This window comes from Miniopterus natalensis, chromosome 5 (genome assembly GCF_054644295.1).
Source record: "Miniopterus natalensis isolate mMinNat1 chromosome 5, mMinNat1.hap1, whole genome shotgun sequence".
Classification (NCBI taxonomy): domain Eukaryota; kingdom Metazoa; phylum Chordata; class Mammalia; order Chiroptera; family Miniopteridae; genus Miniopterus; species Miniopterus natalensis.
In genome coordinates, this window is record NC_142085.1 from 47,786,574 (window position 1) to 47,803,766 (window position 17,193).

General features: G+C 35.7%; 1 pseudogene; it reads left to right on the forward strand.

The window, feature by feature from the left end:
• The first annotated feature begins 254 nt into the window (after positions 1-254).
• On the forward strand, positions 255-3,225 carry LOC107526348 (nucleolar and spindle-associated protein 1 pseudogene; annotated as a pseudogene).
• Positions 3,226-17,193: the final 13,968 nt, after the last annotated feature.

Below are 17,193 nucleotides of genomic sequence, written 5' to 3' on the forward strand. Positions count from 1 at the left end.
TTTCATTGAATTGTGTTGAGAACTTGAATAAGACATTTTCTGAAGGTGTACTGCTTACATTTTTTTCCAGAGTGAATTCCCTCTTTCAAAATACAGTATTTTTCATACAGTGTGAGAATTTTTTCAAGGTACTTATTTTATTCTGATTTCCTAGTATTCATATTTGAAATAAATACTCTTTATATTTTTTAGATCCAAAGAAAGGAAAAGTAGATTTTCTGCAGTTTCCTCATCTACTTCATTTATTCAGCAGTATGAGAAGAAAGGTAAGTTGGCTAAAGTTCAATGTAATTTGAACAGAAAGTGTCTTCTCTCCTAGCTCTCCTCCCACTGTGTTCGGCATGGCTTTCTTGCTTTGGTAGGTGTCTGTTTGCACTGTTTATGGGGCAGAGTAGTCATCCTTAGAAAGCAAGAAAGCTTTTAGGAATGCTTTTAGTTTTTTGCCTGTTTTGGTTGTCTCTGAAATTTATAATAAAAGGAGTGGTTGCAAGTTTAGAATCTGTAAGGAGTGTAGCTCTTATATCTGACTCTCTTGCTGGAGTTGCTGATGAATCTATATGTTCCATTTGCTTTTCTTCTGATTTGTTCATTTTGATTGGTTGTACCAGTGCTGCGTGTCCTCATGCCTGTAAGTGAAAGGATGTTGGGGGCTCTACTAAGTGCACTTCATTTATTCCTCAAGGTTCGTTCCTTCCCACAGTGGGGGTATTAGTGTACGTCTAAAATGTTCTATATCTGACAGTATCCGTTCTACATGTAGCAGAAAGAAATTTCTTGAATATACTAAATTGTTGTATCCATACTTTGTCAGTTTTAAGAACTCACACCATGCACACACCACACACACACACACAAACACACTGAGTACTGGAATAGGAATTGAAAGGATTTTTTTACTGCTACTTCCCCTAGAAGATATCATTTTTATTTGAAACCAAAAGAACTTCTCCAAAACCCACTTCATCTTCCATGGTCTCTACATACATTTGTTGTCTTTGTCAACAAATATAAAGTTTATCTTTGAAAATATAATTAGATCATGTTTTTTGGAGAAATACTATAAAGTACACTTATTTTTGTGTGTGTGTGTATAGGGGTTGGGAGTGAGCAATGCAGTGATGGGCAGGCAGATCTCATCTTCCAGGAGTAGGATCCCTAACTGCAGATGTAAGACACACAAGCAATAACTACCTGAGGCATAAAATGTAAAATGTCCTAATTAATAATGGCAAGAAGTTCCAAAGGTGCTTGAAGGAGGGAAGGACATTTGTTGAACTGGCTTATTCAGAGTAGACTGTGAGCCTTCAAGGAGGGATCTGGTGTAAGTAGATTTGAGGAGCAGTTAGTCCCAGTAAGGAGAAAGGAAGGGAACTCAGAATGCGAGAGGCGTGCTCGAGAGATCTGATATATTGCCTTAGAGTCTGCTTATTAGGAATGCTCATCAGGATTTCTCATAGAGCTTTTGCATATTTACAGCTGAAACTTTAGTTTGTTATTACTTTTTAGGGCATTTTGCATCTTTGAATAAATAACTATTTCTTGAATCATTTTTCTATAGTGAGTTTATGATGAAATCACACAATTTCAGCAGCTTGAATTGAAGGTTTTGCAAATTTCAGCTTACATTGTTTTTATTAAAAACGTTTCTCTTCCCCAACTCTTTTAGGAAAAAATTTGATCAAAAAGGAAAGAGTAAGTTGATCTTGGTGCATATTTGTTAGCAAAGTTTCACCTAAATTTTCACTCTCTACAAAATTAGATGGCAACATAATCTAGGAATTGGAATAACTTTAACAAAAATATTTTTCTTGTCTGTACTGATAGTATGTTTCCATAGTATAGTGTATTGAAAAATAAAATATTGTATTAAGTGAAAATCAAATGATGTGTAAATGCATTGGGCAGCATAGGCTTCTAACAGTATTCTTAATATTTAATTTTCTCCAGTACTGACAAAGTGGTGTTTTTTTTCAGTTTAGAATAAGTAAAGAAAAACACTTTATTCAAAATGATTATATTAGGCACTCTGTTTTTTTCTGTTTTTTGGGTTTTTTTTGATAATCAGGATCTGTTTGGTTCAGTGGTTAGAGCATCGGCCCACAGACTGAAGGGTCCTGGGTTCAATTCCAGCCAAGGGCAAGTGCCTCCATTGCAGGCGCAATCCCCAGCCCCCAGTCATCTCGCCAGCGGGAGGCAGCCAATCAATGTGTCTCTCTCACATCTCTCCCTCTCCCTCTCCCTCTCCCTCTCCCTCGCCCTCGCCCTCGCCCTCTCCCTCGCCCTCGCCCTCGCCCTCGCCCTCTCCCTCGCCCTCGCCCTCGCCCTCTCCCTCGCCCTCTCCCTCGCCCTCTCCCTCTTCCACTCTCTCTGAAAAGCAATAGAAAAATTATCCTCAGGTGAGGATTTAAAAAAAAAAAAGAAGTCTCTCTGCACAGATGGATTTTCCAAATCTGGAAAAAGTAAAAGAACTGCAAGCACTACTCCAAACTTTAAGAAGCTTCATGAGGCTTATTTTAAGGAAATGGATCAATATATTGAGAGAAAGAAGAAACATTTTGAACAACACAGTTTACTTAACAAATTGAAGAAGCCATCCATCATTAAGGGAATGGTAGCAACTCCAGTTTGTCTCCAAGGAAGACGCTCTGTGGCTTGTACTCCCACAGGCCAGGGGCGTTCACAAGGCGGGGCCCAGGGTGCTGCGGGTCAGAGAACCCTGTGTGTGAAGGCGTCAGTCAGACGCTCCACTCTCTTGGCAACTAAAATGAATGTCAGGTTTTCAACAGCTACTACAAATAATGATACAAGCGTTCACTGACCAAGACTCCAGCCAGAGAGTCTCCACAGGTGACCATACCAGGAGGCTGCGCTTGGGACAAACAAGTTAAAGGCCACAAAGTGGGATCCCACTGCAGTTATTACCCCATTCAAATGAACAGCTGAGCAGCAGACTCGGGTCTCCCACCATAGGAAACCAGTGTTTCATCTCAAAGCAAGTTTGCCTCGTGCCACACAAAGGAAAACTGAAACCATGGGGACAAAGCAAAGAAAATAAAAGCCTGGATGAGCCTGTAAACAGAGTTAGCTAGTTAGTTTCCACAAGAAAACTTACAGCAAATTTGTCTCCGGGCCAGGGAGGTACAAAGCAAGTAACAAGAGCAAGCACGAAAGAAGAAAGCAAAGGTTTGGGGGACTCGAAGGGGCCTCATTATGGCTACAGATTAATCGTTTAATAGTCTTCAAAAATTCCTTTATTATGAACCTTTTTCATAAATATTTTTATATTTTCTACCCACTTTAGTCAAAAGATCTTTTTCTGCTCTTTACCTTGTTCATAGTATGTAGTGCCAGTGGGTTCTTCACATGCTACAATCTCTGAAAAGCTGTTATTACCTTAAAGCTCACAAATTCTTCAAAATGGTTTTAACCTCTAAGTCCCCATGCAACTGTTTTCCAATGAGACCCATCCTATAGATTCCTGACCTAGATTTTTAATGTCAGGTTCCCTCTGTTGGCTCTAATATTAACAGAATTGCAGTCCTCTTTAGGCGAGAGCATTTATCTGAAAGTAACTAGTTATATCGCAAACTTTAGTAGAAATTAAGCAATAATAAGTTCTTAATAGAGTAAGCTGGGAAAATCCACCTCTTAATCCTTTAGGGAATCTATTCATCTTAATGAAACTATGGGCCATATAGGTTGCTTATGGTATCAATATTTTGCCTATGTGAAGTGTTTTGTTCAAGCTTATGTGCACCTATGTTCATACCACTTCATTAACTGCCATCTGTCACTCAATATATTCTTAAAAACCAAAACTCTATAGCTAATTATAGCCTTACTTATTTTAAAATATACAAGGCTGTATTGTAATTTGAGGATTGCTACTTTAAGGAATACTACTATGCCGTCAAACTTAAACCTTACTCAATTTATGGAAAAGATTAGAGTTGCTTAACATCATGTCTGTGCTTGTTGTTCCTAAGTGGAGCTTTTGAGTTTTGTACTGTTTAAGATTTTCATTAATAAAAGTTTTTTCTCCTGGGGGAAAATTTTGGCAAGTTAATTTCTCAGTATCTTAATTTCCTCATAGACAAAATCCTGGTGAGACTCAGAATTCAGAGGAATTTGGTATAATGAGAGGGAGGTACAGGTCCTAGAGAGTTATAAAAGCAGGTGCGTGAAGTGAGTGTCAGTTTACTAAAGAAAATAGCCCTGATCCTCACACCCCACAAGCAACACGGAGGAAAAGGAAAACCATTTCCAATAGAATAACTAAATGAGAAAATGAATAATCTGAGAAAGATGACATTCTTCCATGAAATAATAAGTTAAAAAAATAACTTCAAGATAACAAGAAAATGCTTTTAAATATAAAAATATAACTGCTACAGTTAAAAGGTTATAATTATAAATTTAAGAAGTAGAATCCCTCTGAACTAAATAATTACATCTAAATAAAAACAAATGTAACTAAATAGTAACATCATCTGAATTAAATAATTACTAGTGTCACTTCCCGTGTCAGTAGTAAGGGGTCTCCAGTTCTTACAGCAGGAGCAGTAGAATATCTGTATGTTGGTATCTCTCTCTTTCCCTGTATCTGTATCTATCCTTTTGTCTGTAGCTATAGTTATAGCTAAATAAGTCTCTGGGCCTGCCTATCATCTATCATCTATCATCTATCATCTATCTATATCTATATCTATCATCTATCTATCACCTATCTATCATCTGTCTAGCTAATCTATCATCTATCTATCTATCTATCTATCTATCTATCTATCTATCTATCTATCTATCTATCATCATCTATCTATCTATCATCATCTATCTATCTATCATCATCTATCTATCTATCATCATCTATCTATCTATCATCATCTAATCTATCTATCATCTATCTATCTATCTATCTATCTATCTATCATCTATCTATCTATCATCTATCTATCTATCTATCTATCTATCTATCTATCTATCTATCTATCTATCTATCTATCTATCTATCATCATCTATCTATCATCTATCTATCAATCATCTATCTATCTATCTATCTATCTATCTATCTATCTATCTATCTATCTATCTATCTATCATCTATCATCTATCTATCTATCATCTATCATCTATCTATCTATCTATCTATCATCATCTATCTATCATCTATCTATCTATCTATCTATCTATCTATCTATCTATCTATCATCTATCTATCTATATCTATCATCTATCTATCTATCATCTATCTATCTATCTATCTATCTATCTATCTATCTATCTATCTATCTATCTATCTATCATCTATCTATCATCTATCTATCTATCTATCTATCTATCTATCTATCTATCTATCTATCATCTATCTATCATCTATCTATCTATCTATCATCATCATCTATCTATCATCTATCATCTATCATCTATCTATCTATATCTATCATCTATATCTATCATCTATCATCTATCATCTATCTATCATCTATCATCTATCTATCTAATCTATCATCTATCTAAATATCTCTCCATCTGAGAGTTATTTAAGGAATTGTCTTGTGTGATTATAGAGGTTGACAACTTAAAAATTTTTAGGACAGACTGGAAGACTGGAAATTGATTCAAGAGTCGGTGGTGCTGTGTTGAAGCCACATTTCTTCTTCCCTGAAAACCTCAGTTTTTGCTCTTGAGACCTTCAATTGATTGGATGAAGCTCACCCACATCATCAAAGGTAATTAGGAGGTGCAGATGTGAACTGCATCTACAAAATACCTTCACAGTAACACCTAGGTCAATGTTTGATTAAACAGCTGAGTACTACAGCCCAGCCAGTCTGACATAAAAAACTAACCATTACATTTCTTCTAACAGTTTTTGTCAAATAATGTCAAAGACTGAAGGGCATGCTTCCCAATTTAAGAAGCATAAGCTAGGTTTCAGAGGAGAATAAATTTGGTTATCCAGTATCTACCCCATAAAGTCTAAGTCTAAGCAAAGGTGATTACTAAGAATTGAATTTAGGCTTTGCAGAGGACAGAAAATTGAACATTCATTTACTTTTGCCAGTGCTGATTCTGGGGAGAGTTCAGAGTGACAAAGTAGAGCTGAGGTGCTGGAGTGTTTCAAGTCACTGCTTGAGTTTCCAGCACTTTATACAGAATAGACTCTTCGCTCATCCCCTTACACTAAAACGACCTTTTAAAAAACAGTCAATTAAAAATAACACAGATACTAAGTTCTCAGGAAGCTCTAAAGTTACTCCTTTGTGAATGGACAGTACCCTACACTTTCCCACACAGAACTGTACTGTTTCTAGAGAAATCTCATAGGCACCCTCCTTGCTTATCCACATGTAAATATTTGGAGGAAAGCTTCTGAACTGTATCAACCCCTCAAATAGTTGTACATCAATCAACCTAGAAGAGCACAGGTTGCAGCTTTAGCATTTTATTTTGTTTTCATATTCTTAAAAGATCTTCCATGTAAATCTATTAACGCAGAAATTGTCACAAGATTTTTTGCAATTTTAAGTAATATGCCAACTTATTTCAATTAAATATTGCTTAAACATAGGTATTTATCACTATGAGTTAGGAACAAGTTATTAAGTGGGTTTGATTTTAAACATTAAATGACACAATATTATAACAGAAGATTTCCATTTTAGCTATAAATTAATTACTGCAATTTATTTTTATATTAGTATCCAAAATGTGTATTTAATAAGCAAATTTGGAAAACCAATGAAATTAAGTCAATAAGTTACTTTCATTTATGTTAAATTTATATGAATATAATAATTGATTCTCAAATAAAATTATGAATGATACCAGGACTGTTGACATCTTATAGCTTATTTCCTTCAGTTTGTAGCATTTTATAAACATTACAAAAGATGTATTCAATCTAAGATGCATTTTTTTTTAAATTTCTTTGCTGAAATGAATATTTTCCTTGTTGAACCTAAATGATTCAGTCCTGAGATTAGTGAATTCCCTCCATGGTCACTTAATACATAATCAACAAACTTGATTTTCTACTTCAGTTTGAGGGATAGCTATTTTTTCAGGCCAGAAAAGAGAAAAATATTGTTTCATTTTCCCCCTTGAGCTCTGCAGAGGTAATTCCATCATGTATGATCCTATCATGTGTTTGCCCAAAGAAAGGAGTATTTTTCAATTCAGTCAAACTTGCCTGTGTGCTTGTAGGAACAGGGTGGGAAAATCTGGGAGGACTTCGTTACTGGAATGCACATCCAGTGTGCATGCCTACACAGTTTACCTTTGATTTTGATTTTTTAAATGCCTACTGTATAGAAAACCACATTTTTAAATGCTGTCTGTTCAATAAGACTGTCCTAGGAAATTTATATACATTACCTTTTAAAATTTCAACAGTAAACTTAATGGCTAGAGTTTATCTTCATTTTAAAGGTGAGCTTAGCCCTCACCTGCGTGGCTAAGTGGTTAGCGCATGGGCCCACACACTGAAGGTTCGAGGGTTGGATTCCTGGTCAAGGGCACATACCTAGGTTGCAGGTTTGATCCCTGGCTCTGGTCAGGGCACATGTGGGAGGCAACCAGTCGATGTGTCTCTCTCTTACTTTCTCCCCCCCCCGCCCCACCTCCCTTCCACTCTATCTAAAAATCAATGGAAAAAATATCCTTGGGTGAAGATTAACAAAAAAAATTAATAATAATAAGAAAAGATAAAGGTGAGTTTAATGCAGTTCAGTGTGTGTAAGTGGTATGCTCATGTATATGTACCTAATTGGTAGATTTAAAATACATGCCCAACTGTCATTATCCTGAATCCTCCCCAATGCTAGTGTTTATGATAAGAATCAATGTTCCCAATAATATTTCAGTGATGGCTTCTCAGTCACTTAGTACCCAATCCATTAGTTTATTGATTGAGATTGGCCTACTTTCGAAAGTTAAAAAAAAAGAATGAGACCATTTATTTTCTCTTAATTAATTTTGCTTTTTATGACAGTAGAAATAGTTCCAGAAGAGTAGTGCAGCCTTGATTATGATAGTAGAACACGTTCGCCCTCTTGCTTTGCAACTTTTGTTATATTATAGCTGGCCTAATTTTAGCTCTTCACATTTCTCTATTAATAATAATTCCTAAGTTAAAGGAGAATTCTAATTTGTAGTTGAGTAGATGACTGGACAATAATTCTAACCATTGCTTGAGTACACTAATCTGTTTATATTTCTAATATTTTACACTAACACACACCCCACCTTGTATCTGCTCCTTTGAAATCTGCCTGGTTTTTTAGTTCCCAGCCCTCTGGGATTTCACTTCACCTGTTTTTGCCAAATTACGATTGACACATATATTGGCACATTTAGCCTCCATTAACTTTTATTTATTAAATATATAAGCAAGTAGCATCATTGTAAGGTACTATGTCTTTAAAAATAAATATATATATATATATATTTTTTTTCTTTTTTCTACTAGTTCTTACATATTAAATTCTTATTCCACTTAATATTATATTGTAGCAGAGAGAGGAAAAGAATTCTTTAATTTTCCAAATATTTCCATGTGGTTACCAATATTTCCCATAATCCTTGAAATTATGTCTTAATTTGTCTCAAATTAAATTGATGTAACTAGTTTTAGCCAGTGGACTTAGAGCACAAACAGTGTTTCACTTCTTATCTGAGAACATTAAGAGATGCTCTCTTCACCACTCCATTTACAAGTCCCAGCAATGCCAGAGATTTACAGATGATGTAGCTATGGCATGAAAGAAGGCCACTGGACCTTCATCTTCCTTAAAAGAGCAATAAATGTTTATCGGATTATACTAATGATATTTTGTGACTAATCTGTTACATTTGTGTTGCCCAGCCCATTCTGCATAATATACCAATCAATTCTCCAAATACTTGGCAGTGCCTTCCTCCATCCAATAATATCTTGACTGTAAATTCTTTTGTTCATAATTTTAATTATAATGATTTTCTTCAAAAGATGGTTTTGCTAGATAAATTTTTTCAAGATGTCTCAATAAGCTTGACTCTATATCAGAACATAATTCAAAACCCTCTAAAAATAGAAATTAAGAATTTGGGTATATACAATAATTCCATAGCATTATGAAAGATTAAACTATAAGAATTAAATGCATAGCAAAGCAATTAGACAAACAGAACTTGCCCCACACACATATAGATATACTTCCTGCAATTATCCTACGCATACATCTTTATGTACATTTCTACACATACCCATGACAAAAAGATACGGTAGAGTTTATAAATCAGTGCAGTATAATGAAAGAGTACAGTAGATTGCTTCCAGACTTACTTTATGAAAACTTAGGGACTATTGTAGCACCTTCATTTTCTAATAAGTGCTATGATTATTATTATTATTACCATATGAGTAACTCATTATTACTACATATGGGATACGCTTTGAAAGCATACGGTAGATTTAATTTCTTACGTCAGTAAATACTGCATAATATGCTAAAGTTAAAGGATAATTACATATGTTCCAAATTCCCTTGGTCTGGCCCACCACCGCTCTACAAAACGCTGAAGCCCACTCCTAAGTGTTCCAGGAATATAGAGGCTATCTCATAAGTGTGGTATTTTGCCATCACAAATAACAGGTACACAGAATCACATTGCCTGTGTTTTTTACAGCTCTGCTGCCTGTTATAGGGGGCCTGGGCTTCAGGTTCTTCATCTGTAAACTGAGGATATTAATAGTACCCACCTCATATCACTGTTGCAAGACCAAATGTGTTAAACATTTGGTAAAGTGCCTAGAACAATGCCTGGCTCATAAGAAGCACTATCTGTTTATTTTACATAATCAAAATGTAAATGCTTAATTTTTTTAATATAACCGTCATGGGCACATATAAGTGCTTCTTTCAAGTTAACAAATAGAGTCTCTAACAAACTCAGATATTTATATTAGTGAAAATACTCTCCTTTAGTCACAAGGGAAGGGATTTAATTTCCTCAAAACTTCTGTCACAACATAAAATCAAGACATCCTATTCCCAACTAGGGCTTTGCTGGTGGGGAACTTCTTGTGTTCTTGCTGCCTGCTCACAGCCTAAATTCTTGGCATTTCTCACTGAAGGTGAAGCCTTAGTGTGACTCATTGTTATCAGTCGAGCCACCATCATTGATTTCTTGTCCCCACATCTGTTCTAGTCTGACATTAGGCATCACAATTCTTGCACTAATTTTTATTTAGATTTGTTTGTTGATTGGTTCACATTGGTCCTGCCAGCACTTACCATCATAAACCAACTTTTAAAAAAACACACAAAAAACTATGGTATCTATCTTTCTTTTTTTTTCTGAGTTTTCCTATTACAGTTCTTTGTCACTACTCTGTGCTTTTGGTGATAGACACTGATTTCAGAACCTTTACTTCCTTTCATATCTTTTCAAAGAAAAGAAAAAAAAGTAAAACCAAAAACCAAGTAGTGTTCTGAGTGTATATATTTTATTTCATCCATCAGCCCATGTCCCAGTATGGTGTTGCTGTGCAAAAATGTTCCATTGCTTTCAGTTTCATCTCTGAAAGTGGGTGACTGTGCGAGGCAACCGATTTCCCACCAGAAGCTTTAGTGCACAGGGCCATTCTTTCTTCCTGACTCACAGTCTGTTGTTTGAGAGAAAGCAGAGTTGACTGAGGACTTTCTTTCAACTATAGTGAGTGTAAACTTTGAACATCTGAATTAAACAAATGACAGAAGAGTTAATAAATAAATGTAAAAATTTACATAATTGATTTGTAACTCTACATAGAGTGATTTTATGTGTTCAGCGATAGAATTAGGTGGAAATTTAGCACAGGAAACCTAAGTATAAATATAAACGGAAGCCAATAAAGTCTCCAATGCAGTGAAAGCATATAGAGACACAGGTTTGCATGGATGCAATTTCAAGTTTTACCTATCAATAGTAAGATGAAAATGTCATTGCTTACATGGGTCATGACATTCAAAAAAACAAAATCAACAAATAGAGGAAGCCAAAGAGAGATAAAACATAGATTTCGTAGGAGGAAAAACACACATATTCATAAATACACATTTTCACACACGCGCACTGACACACATAACCATATTCTTATATGTCAAGTAGGTATTACTTATACATATTTATTAGAGTCTTTGTAATTTTGAGCTCCTTAAAACTATCACAGAAAATATCAAAACCTGGGAGATTTGCCATGAGATCTGACAAAGCCATGAAATACAGAAGATTAGAATATCAGATTTAAATTGCCAAGGATTGTGGATGTGCACAGCAAGTAACGGCTCTGAAATTTCCTTATTGCTCCTTATCACTGACCTTATCCTTAGGTTTCCTTCCACAACTCTTGGCTGTAGTCTGTATCCACAGGATTCACTTATGAGGCATTTTCCAAACCAGGAATAACTGTTGCCACTCTGGGAAATGAATGAAATTGAGGATACAGCAGGAGATTGACTTTATTTGGTCTATCACAATTTAATCTTCAGCTCTAATAGTTTATTTGCTAATCCTACTTGACTAAATTCTTGCAGAGGTCTTTAATCTGTAATGATATTTATATCAATGCCCGCAAGCAGTGCTGTAGTTAATGGTCTGTTGTCATTTCCATTATAAACTCCCTATTGCAGAGTAACAGGAGAACCAAGAACCTGTGACTTTCCTAGCTAAGGGCACATTTCAGTGATCTTCTAAATCACAGTATTAGCCAGAGCACTTTTGTCAGGCAGTATTTTCAGTCAATTTAAGAAATAGCATTGAAAGGGGGGAAAAGAAATCAAAACTCTACTCACTATCTTAATATTCAAATAAATGTCTGCAGGTAAAATTTATTCTGTGTTTTGTGGTTTCTTAAACATGTTAAGTGTGTATTAACATTAATAAACAGTTTTACGTCATTATTGCATTACAGATATATGTCTTTAGCATCTGGCTTCAATTAAATGCAAAATACATTTATAAACATGAGGAACTTTTTATATGTATGTCTTTCTCAAGGTTTTAAACAACATTACTATACGTAGATGGGAGTCATGAATGAGAAGTATTAACATATTTTATGAAAGACATTTTTGTAATATAAACATTGGAGGGGACTGATAATTGTAATTGTAATGTAGTTGAAATGAATAAATATAACCATAATATTCTTTTCACTGAATAAATTATACAGCTGAGTGTTTCATTATTATGTTACAGCCTTGCCTTGCTTTAATGGAGCAGAATATAAAGCCAATAGTTCTGGTCTCTTTCTGACTAAGCTGCTATGCTTTCTGTAGGATAGTAGCTCCTAAGAGAATTGTCTTTTCTTAATACGATTGGGATATCCCCGAGTGAACAAGCAGAAGGAAAAAACAAACAAACATGCAAATTCAGAAATTACAATGTTAAAAAATTTTTATTTAAAATAAGTGGCAGAAATAAATATACCAACTACATTAATTCTAAAATGTAAAATAATGGGACATGGAAAATACAAGGGTGCAACTTTGAAAGGTAAATTTCTTTCATTACACAACTCTAGGGTAGGACAGAGGACAGGTTGCTGGGGCTCCTGGTTCACTGTAACAACTGTCCTGTCCAGGTCTCCCTTCCCCTCTGTGTGTCTCCTAGTCAGTGTGCCTGTGAGGACCCACGAAGGGAAATAGGCACAGAACTTCACTAGATCGTGGCTGCTCTGAAACTAAATGCAAACCTTCTGTGAATGAGTCATTTTGAATCATTTATTTTATGATTTTTTTCTAATGCTTAAAGCAAAGGCACTTAAAAAATCATAGCCATTTTGTCATATATTTTTGAAATTTATTGTATACTTTCCTGAATGTATAAAGAGAGCACACTGAAAATCATTTAAACTGTCATTGATGATTCAGTCAGAATTTAAATTATTGTATTGTGATCTAATACAGCAATTCCCCCAGGGCATATTGAGTTATGTAAGGCTGTTAGCCATTATGATAAGTGATCTTACACTGCCTTGTATCTGTAGTTCTTATGTTCTAGTTTTGTGGACACTTTTTGTATTTTCCTCTGATGCCAGGCTGTAGGCTGGCATATTTTATTGCTTTCGTTGAACTGTTAGTCTGCATTTCAATTTAATTTAGTTAATTCAATTTAGTTTTATTTACCTTACATTTTTTAAATCTTATTTATTTTATTTGGCTTCTATTATACTGGCAACCCAGCAAAGACTGTTAGGAATTCATGTAAAACAAGATTTCATAGTTATGAATGAGAACCTGAGTGCATTTATTGCTTAAGTATTATCTCGTATATTGTGTGACATGAATTATGATACTTCAAGTTTTCCTGTTCCTTACTTCGTGCTTTGTCTGTATATCTATTACATAAGTTTGGAAAATTACTGATTTCTATGTAGGTGTTATGATATAGAAGACCAATTTTAAACTATATTTATATTAAAATACTAACAGAACCTTATGAATGTAAGGTTCTATCACATAAAACCTAAAAGTAGCTGTTTGGGGGTATTACGTGAATTTTTGGAGACAGTAGATATCTACCAAAACTCCCTTATTCCCTGAATTAAAAAATAATGATTTGGATGCAAAAAATCTAATATATAAGATAATACTTAATATAAAATATATTCATTTATTAAATTTTTTTATGGTAAAATTGCATTGGCAATTGTTGAAAATCCATGCTGCACACATGTCCAATGATAAGAATTATGCTACTTTACATATGTTGAGGGTTTACTGTGCATCAATCACTGTTCTAAGTAACTGTCATTTAGTAAATCATTCTGAGCCTCATAGAATATCCTAGAAAGTGGATACATCTATTCTTTAAAGGGAAAGACACGAAAACATTAGCATAGGAAACCTTCCCATGATATCGTAGGTAATAAATGGGGAGTCAGAATTCTAGCCCCAGTGGTCCAGAAACAGAGTTCCTTACACATTATGTGCCTCAGTAGGAGATAAAAGACACATCCAGTAGAACCAATCACAGTTATTATGACTATATAGAAACAGAAAACACCAAATAAAAATCCACACACTTTATGATTACATTTTTTTAAAAATATAGTTTGCAAAGTAATTTATAAAACACATAGAGAAAATGACATAAAAAAATTATGGGGGTTCTTTACTTTTTCTATTATATATATTTTTGTTCTTTTTTATTGTAAGAACACTAAACATGAGATCTACCTTCTTAAAAATTTAGGTTAACGATTCAATAGGCAACATGTTGTACAGCAGATCTTTAGAACTTAATCATTTTGCAGAACTGAAACATTATACCCATAGAATAGAAACTCTGCATTTCCCCCTGTGGCCAGATACCATTACATTTTCTGCTTCTATGTGTTTGATTATTTTAGATTTCTTGTAAACACGGAATCATGTGGTATTTGTCTTTCTGTTACTGGCTTATGTTTTATAGTGAGTATATATTGGTCAATAATAAATGTAAATGTATATTTAGATATATATTTAAACATATATTAAATTTCAGAAAAATGTTGACAAGAGTAGAATAAGCTAAAAAATTACACACTCAAATCAAGGACAAACAATTGGATTTTTCAGCAATATGGTTAATGCGTAAGAGGTATACCCAAATGTTTGTATATACCTCAAGGAAGTTCATCCCTTGGTAGCCCATCAGATTCATAAACCCAGTGGATTGTAGATTGACTTGGGCTCAGTACCTAATATCTTATGTCCTTGAGATAATAAGATTAGGTAGACCATTTCCTCTACCTTTTCCAGATCTAGTTAACAGAATAAGATTAGTTAATCCCTTAGGTTTCCATCTTGATCCATTTGTGGAACTAACTCACTAGCTAGATGACTTTCTCTCTCTCTCTCTCTCTCTCTCTCTCTCTCTCTCTCTCTCTCTCTCTCTCTCTCTCCCCTTTCTCACTCTCACAGCCTGCTTCCCTCCAAATCTAGAATCTTAAGGAAAAGGAGTAGTATGATTTGCACTCACTCGGTTTTCCCTTGGCTTGAAAAATGCTGATGATTTTACTCAGTGGGAGCAAAGAGGAAGGTCAGATAATAATAATAATGGAGGAGAATCTGTATATGCTCTTCCTTTCATGTTCAAAACCAAATATTATCCCTTACCATGAATGGTTCATAGAACCATATAGCCACAGGATATTATATAAGGACCTCCTGTGATGAGATGATTAGTATACAGTTAACTGAATCAATCCCTCTCACAGAGGAAGTTTTAGGAGGGGAGCCAGAAATACCTCATTGCTTAAATTGAAATAGATATTTTTCATGTCTCTATTAATAATCCCTAGCCATTTGCGGATCTCTTTCTATGTGTCAGATACTGTCCTGAGTGATTTATATATGCCAATCCTCAAACCAATCCTGACTATTAAGATAAAGAACTTCTATAGTCAGGTAAAGCTTGTCTGTGCTTCTAACCACTGCCATTTCTTTTTCTTTTTTTAAAAAAAAATATGTCTTTATTGATTTCAGATGGAGGAAGGGAGAGGGAGAGAGACAGAAACATCAATGATGAGAGAGTCATTGATCAGCTGCCTCCTGCACGCCCCCGACTGGGGATCAAGCCCGCAACCCGGGCATGTGCCCTGACCCGGAATCCAACCTTGATCTCCTGGATCCTAGGTCAGTGCTCAACCGCTGAGCCACACCTGGCCGGGCACCACTGCCCATTTCTGTCCTTTACTGCCAGGATCCTTTTATCACACAATCAACCGGTAGCCCCAATCAGCAAAACCATTTGTAATACTTCAGTTATTTATTAAGTTATAGCCATCTTCCCATATTCCACACTTATGCTGTAGCCTTGCTTTAAGGGAGAAGCAGCTGTCTTGGTAGAAATAGAAAGCTCAACCATCAAAATCTATATTATTTAATTGCAAAGCTCAAAACCATTAACCTCAATATAAGATTGAAAATATTTGGAAGGGTGTTCATTCATTTCCTTCCTCACCCACAGGATAGATAGAGGCTCCCCAGAGGAGGAGGCTGGGGGACAAAGAGCTAAGGAAAATGCAAGCTGTGCACCTGAAGGGCTTTCTGAGAGGGGTTTTGAGTGTCCTTACCCAAGGAGGGCTCCATAGGAAGCAAGAAAAGGGGATCCAAGAGCTGTTTTGAAACGCTCTGGGTGAACCACAGTGATGAGGCTGTGCCAGAGCAGAGATGGAGTGCGGGCTGCCAGGGGCAAAGAAGGACCTCATGTAGATGACAGCGATGATGTTCAGAAGCAACTAAATTTTCTGGCTCCTAACTTTATGCTTGTCGTCGGCTCCCTAACTATCCTAGCCTGTGGTTCTATAAAGAGCCAACTGGTCTCTTAGTTTGGTAAGAATTCCTACCTCTTTTTGCTGAAACTGTAAACTCTATCTATATCTATCAAACATGAAAGCATGTGACTGGCTACCTTTTGTCTTAAAAGAGAGGGGACTAATTAAAAGAATGACAGTGTATTATAGCAAACAATATTATACTTATCCTGAAATACTTGTGTTTCTTATTTCTAGTTGCCTGGATTCAGGTGGTTATGACATAGCCTCAGCTGTTTCTCTTCTAACAACTGGCTTTTCTTAGGAAGGAGGAGCCAAAACACAGAGCCCGCAACCTGGGCATGTGCCCTGACTGGGAATCCAACCTTGATCTCCTGGATCCTAGGTCAGAATAGATGGCAAAAGCCTATGTCTATTTTCATGGCTTATTGTAAATAACATTTTTTTGAGATTTAGCGTAAAGAAAGGCCAATATGAGCTGCAGCCTCTTGTTTGTTTACAAGTGAGGAATGGACAGGAGAAGCAGACAGAGTCAGGTCAGAAAGCTAATGTGTCCCTGGTAAAGTCCTGGTGCAGCAGCAGATGATGGGAATGCCGGAAGCCAAGGTTACCTGCTAAGCAACCTCAACGGCTGGTCCAGTGGGAGCAACCAAACTCCTTTCTGTTTTTCATGCTTTGAATCAAAGTTTGTCACCTTGGTTTACATAGATCCTTTTTCCCATCTATAACAAAGGGCAAATGGATTTAAGGGTGTCCATGGCATTGAGCAACCACCTGAAGGAACATATTCTCTTGTTTGGCAACTAGTCTAGTTCCATATTTCTACCAAGTGGACTTTAGATGCACGGTTGGGTTTCCTGACATAAGAATCTGCAGTTCAGCTAAGTAGCAGCAGCCTTGAGGCCTA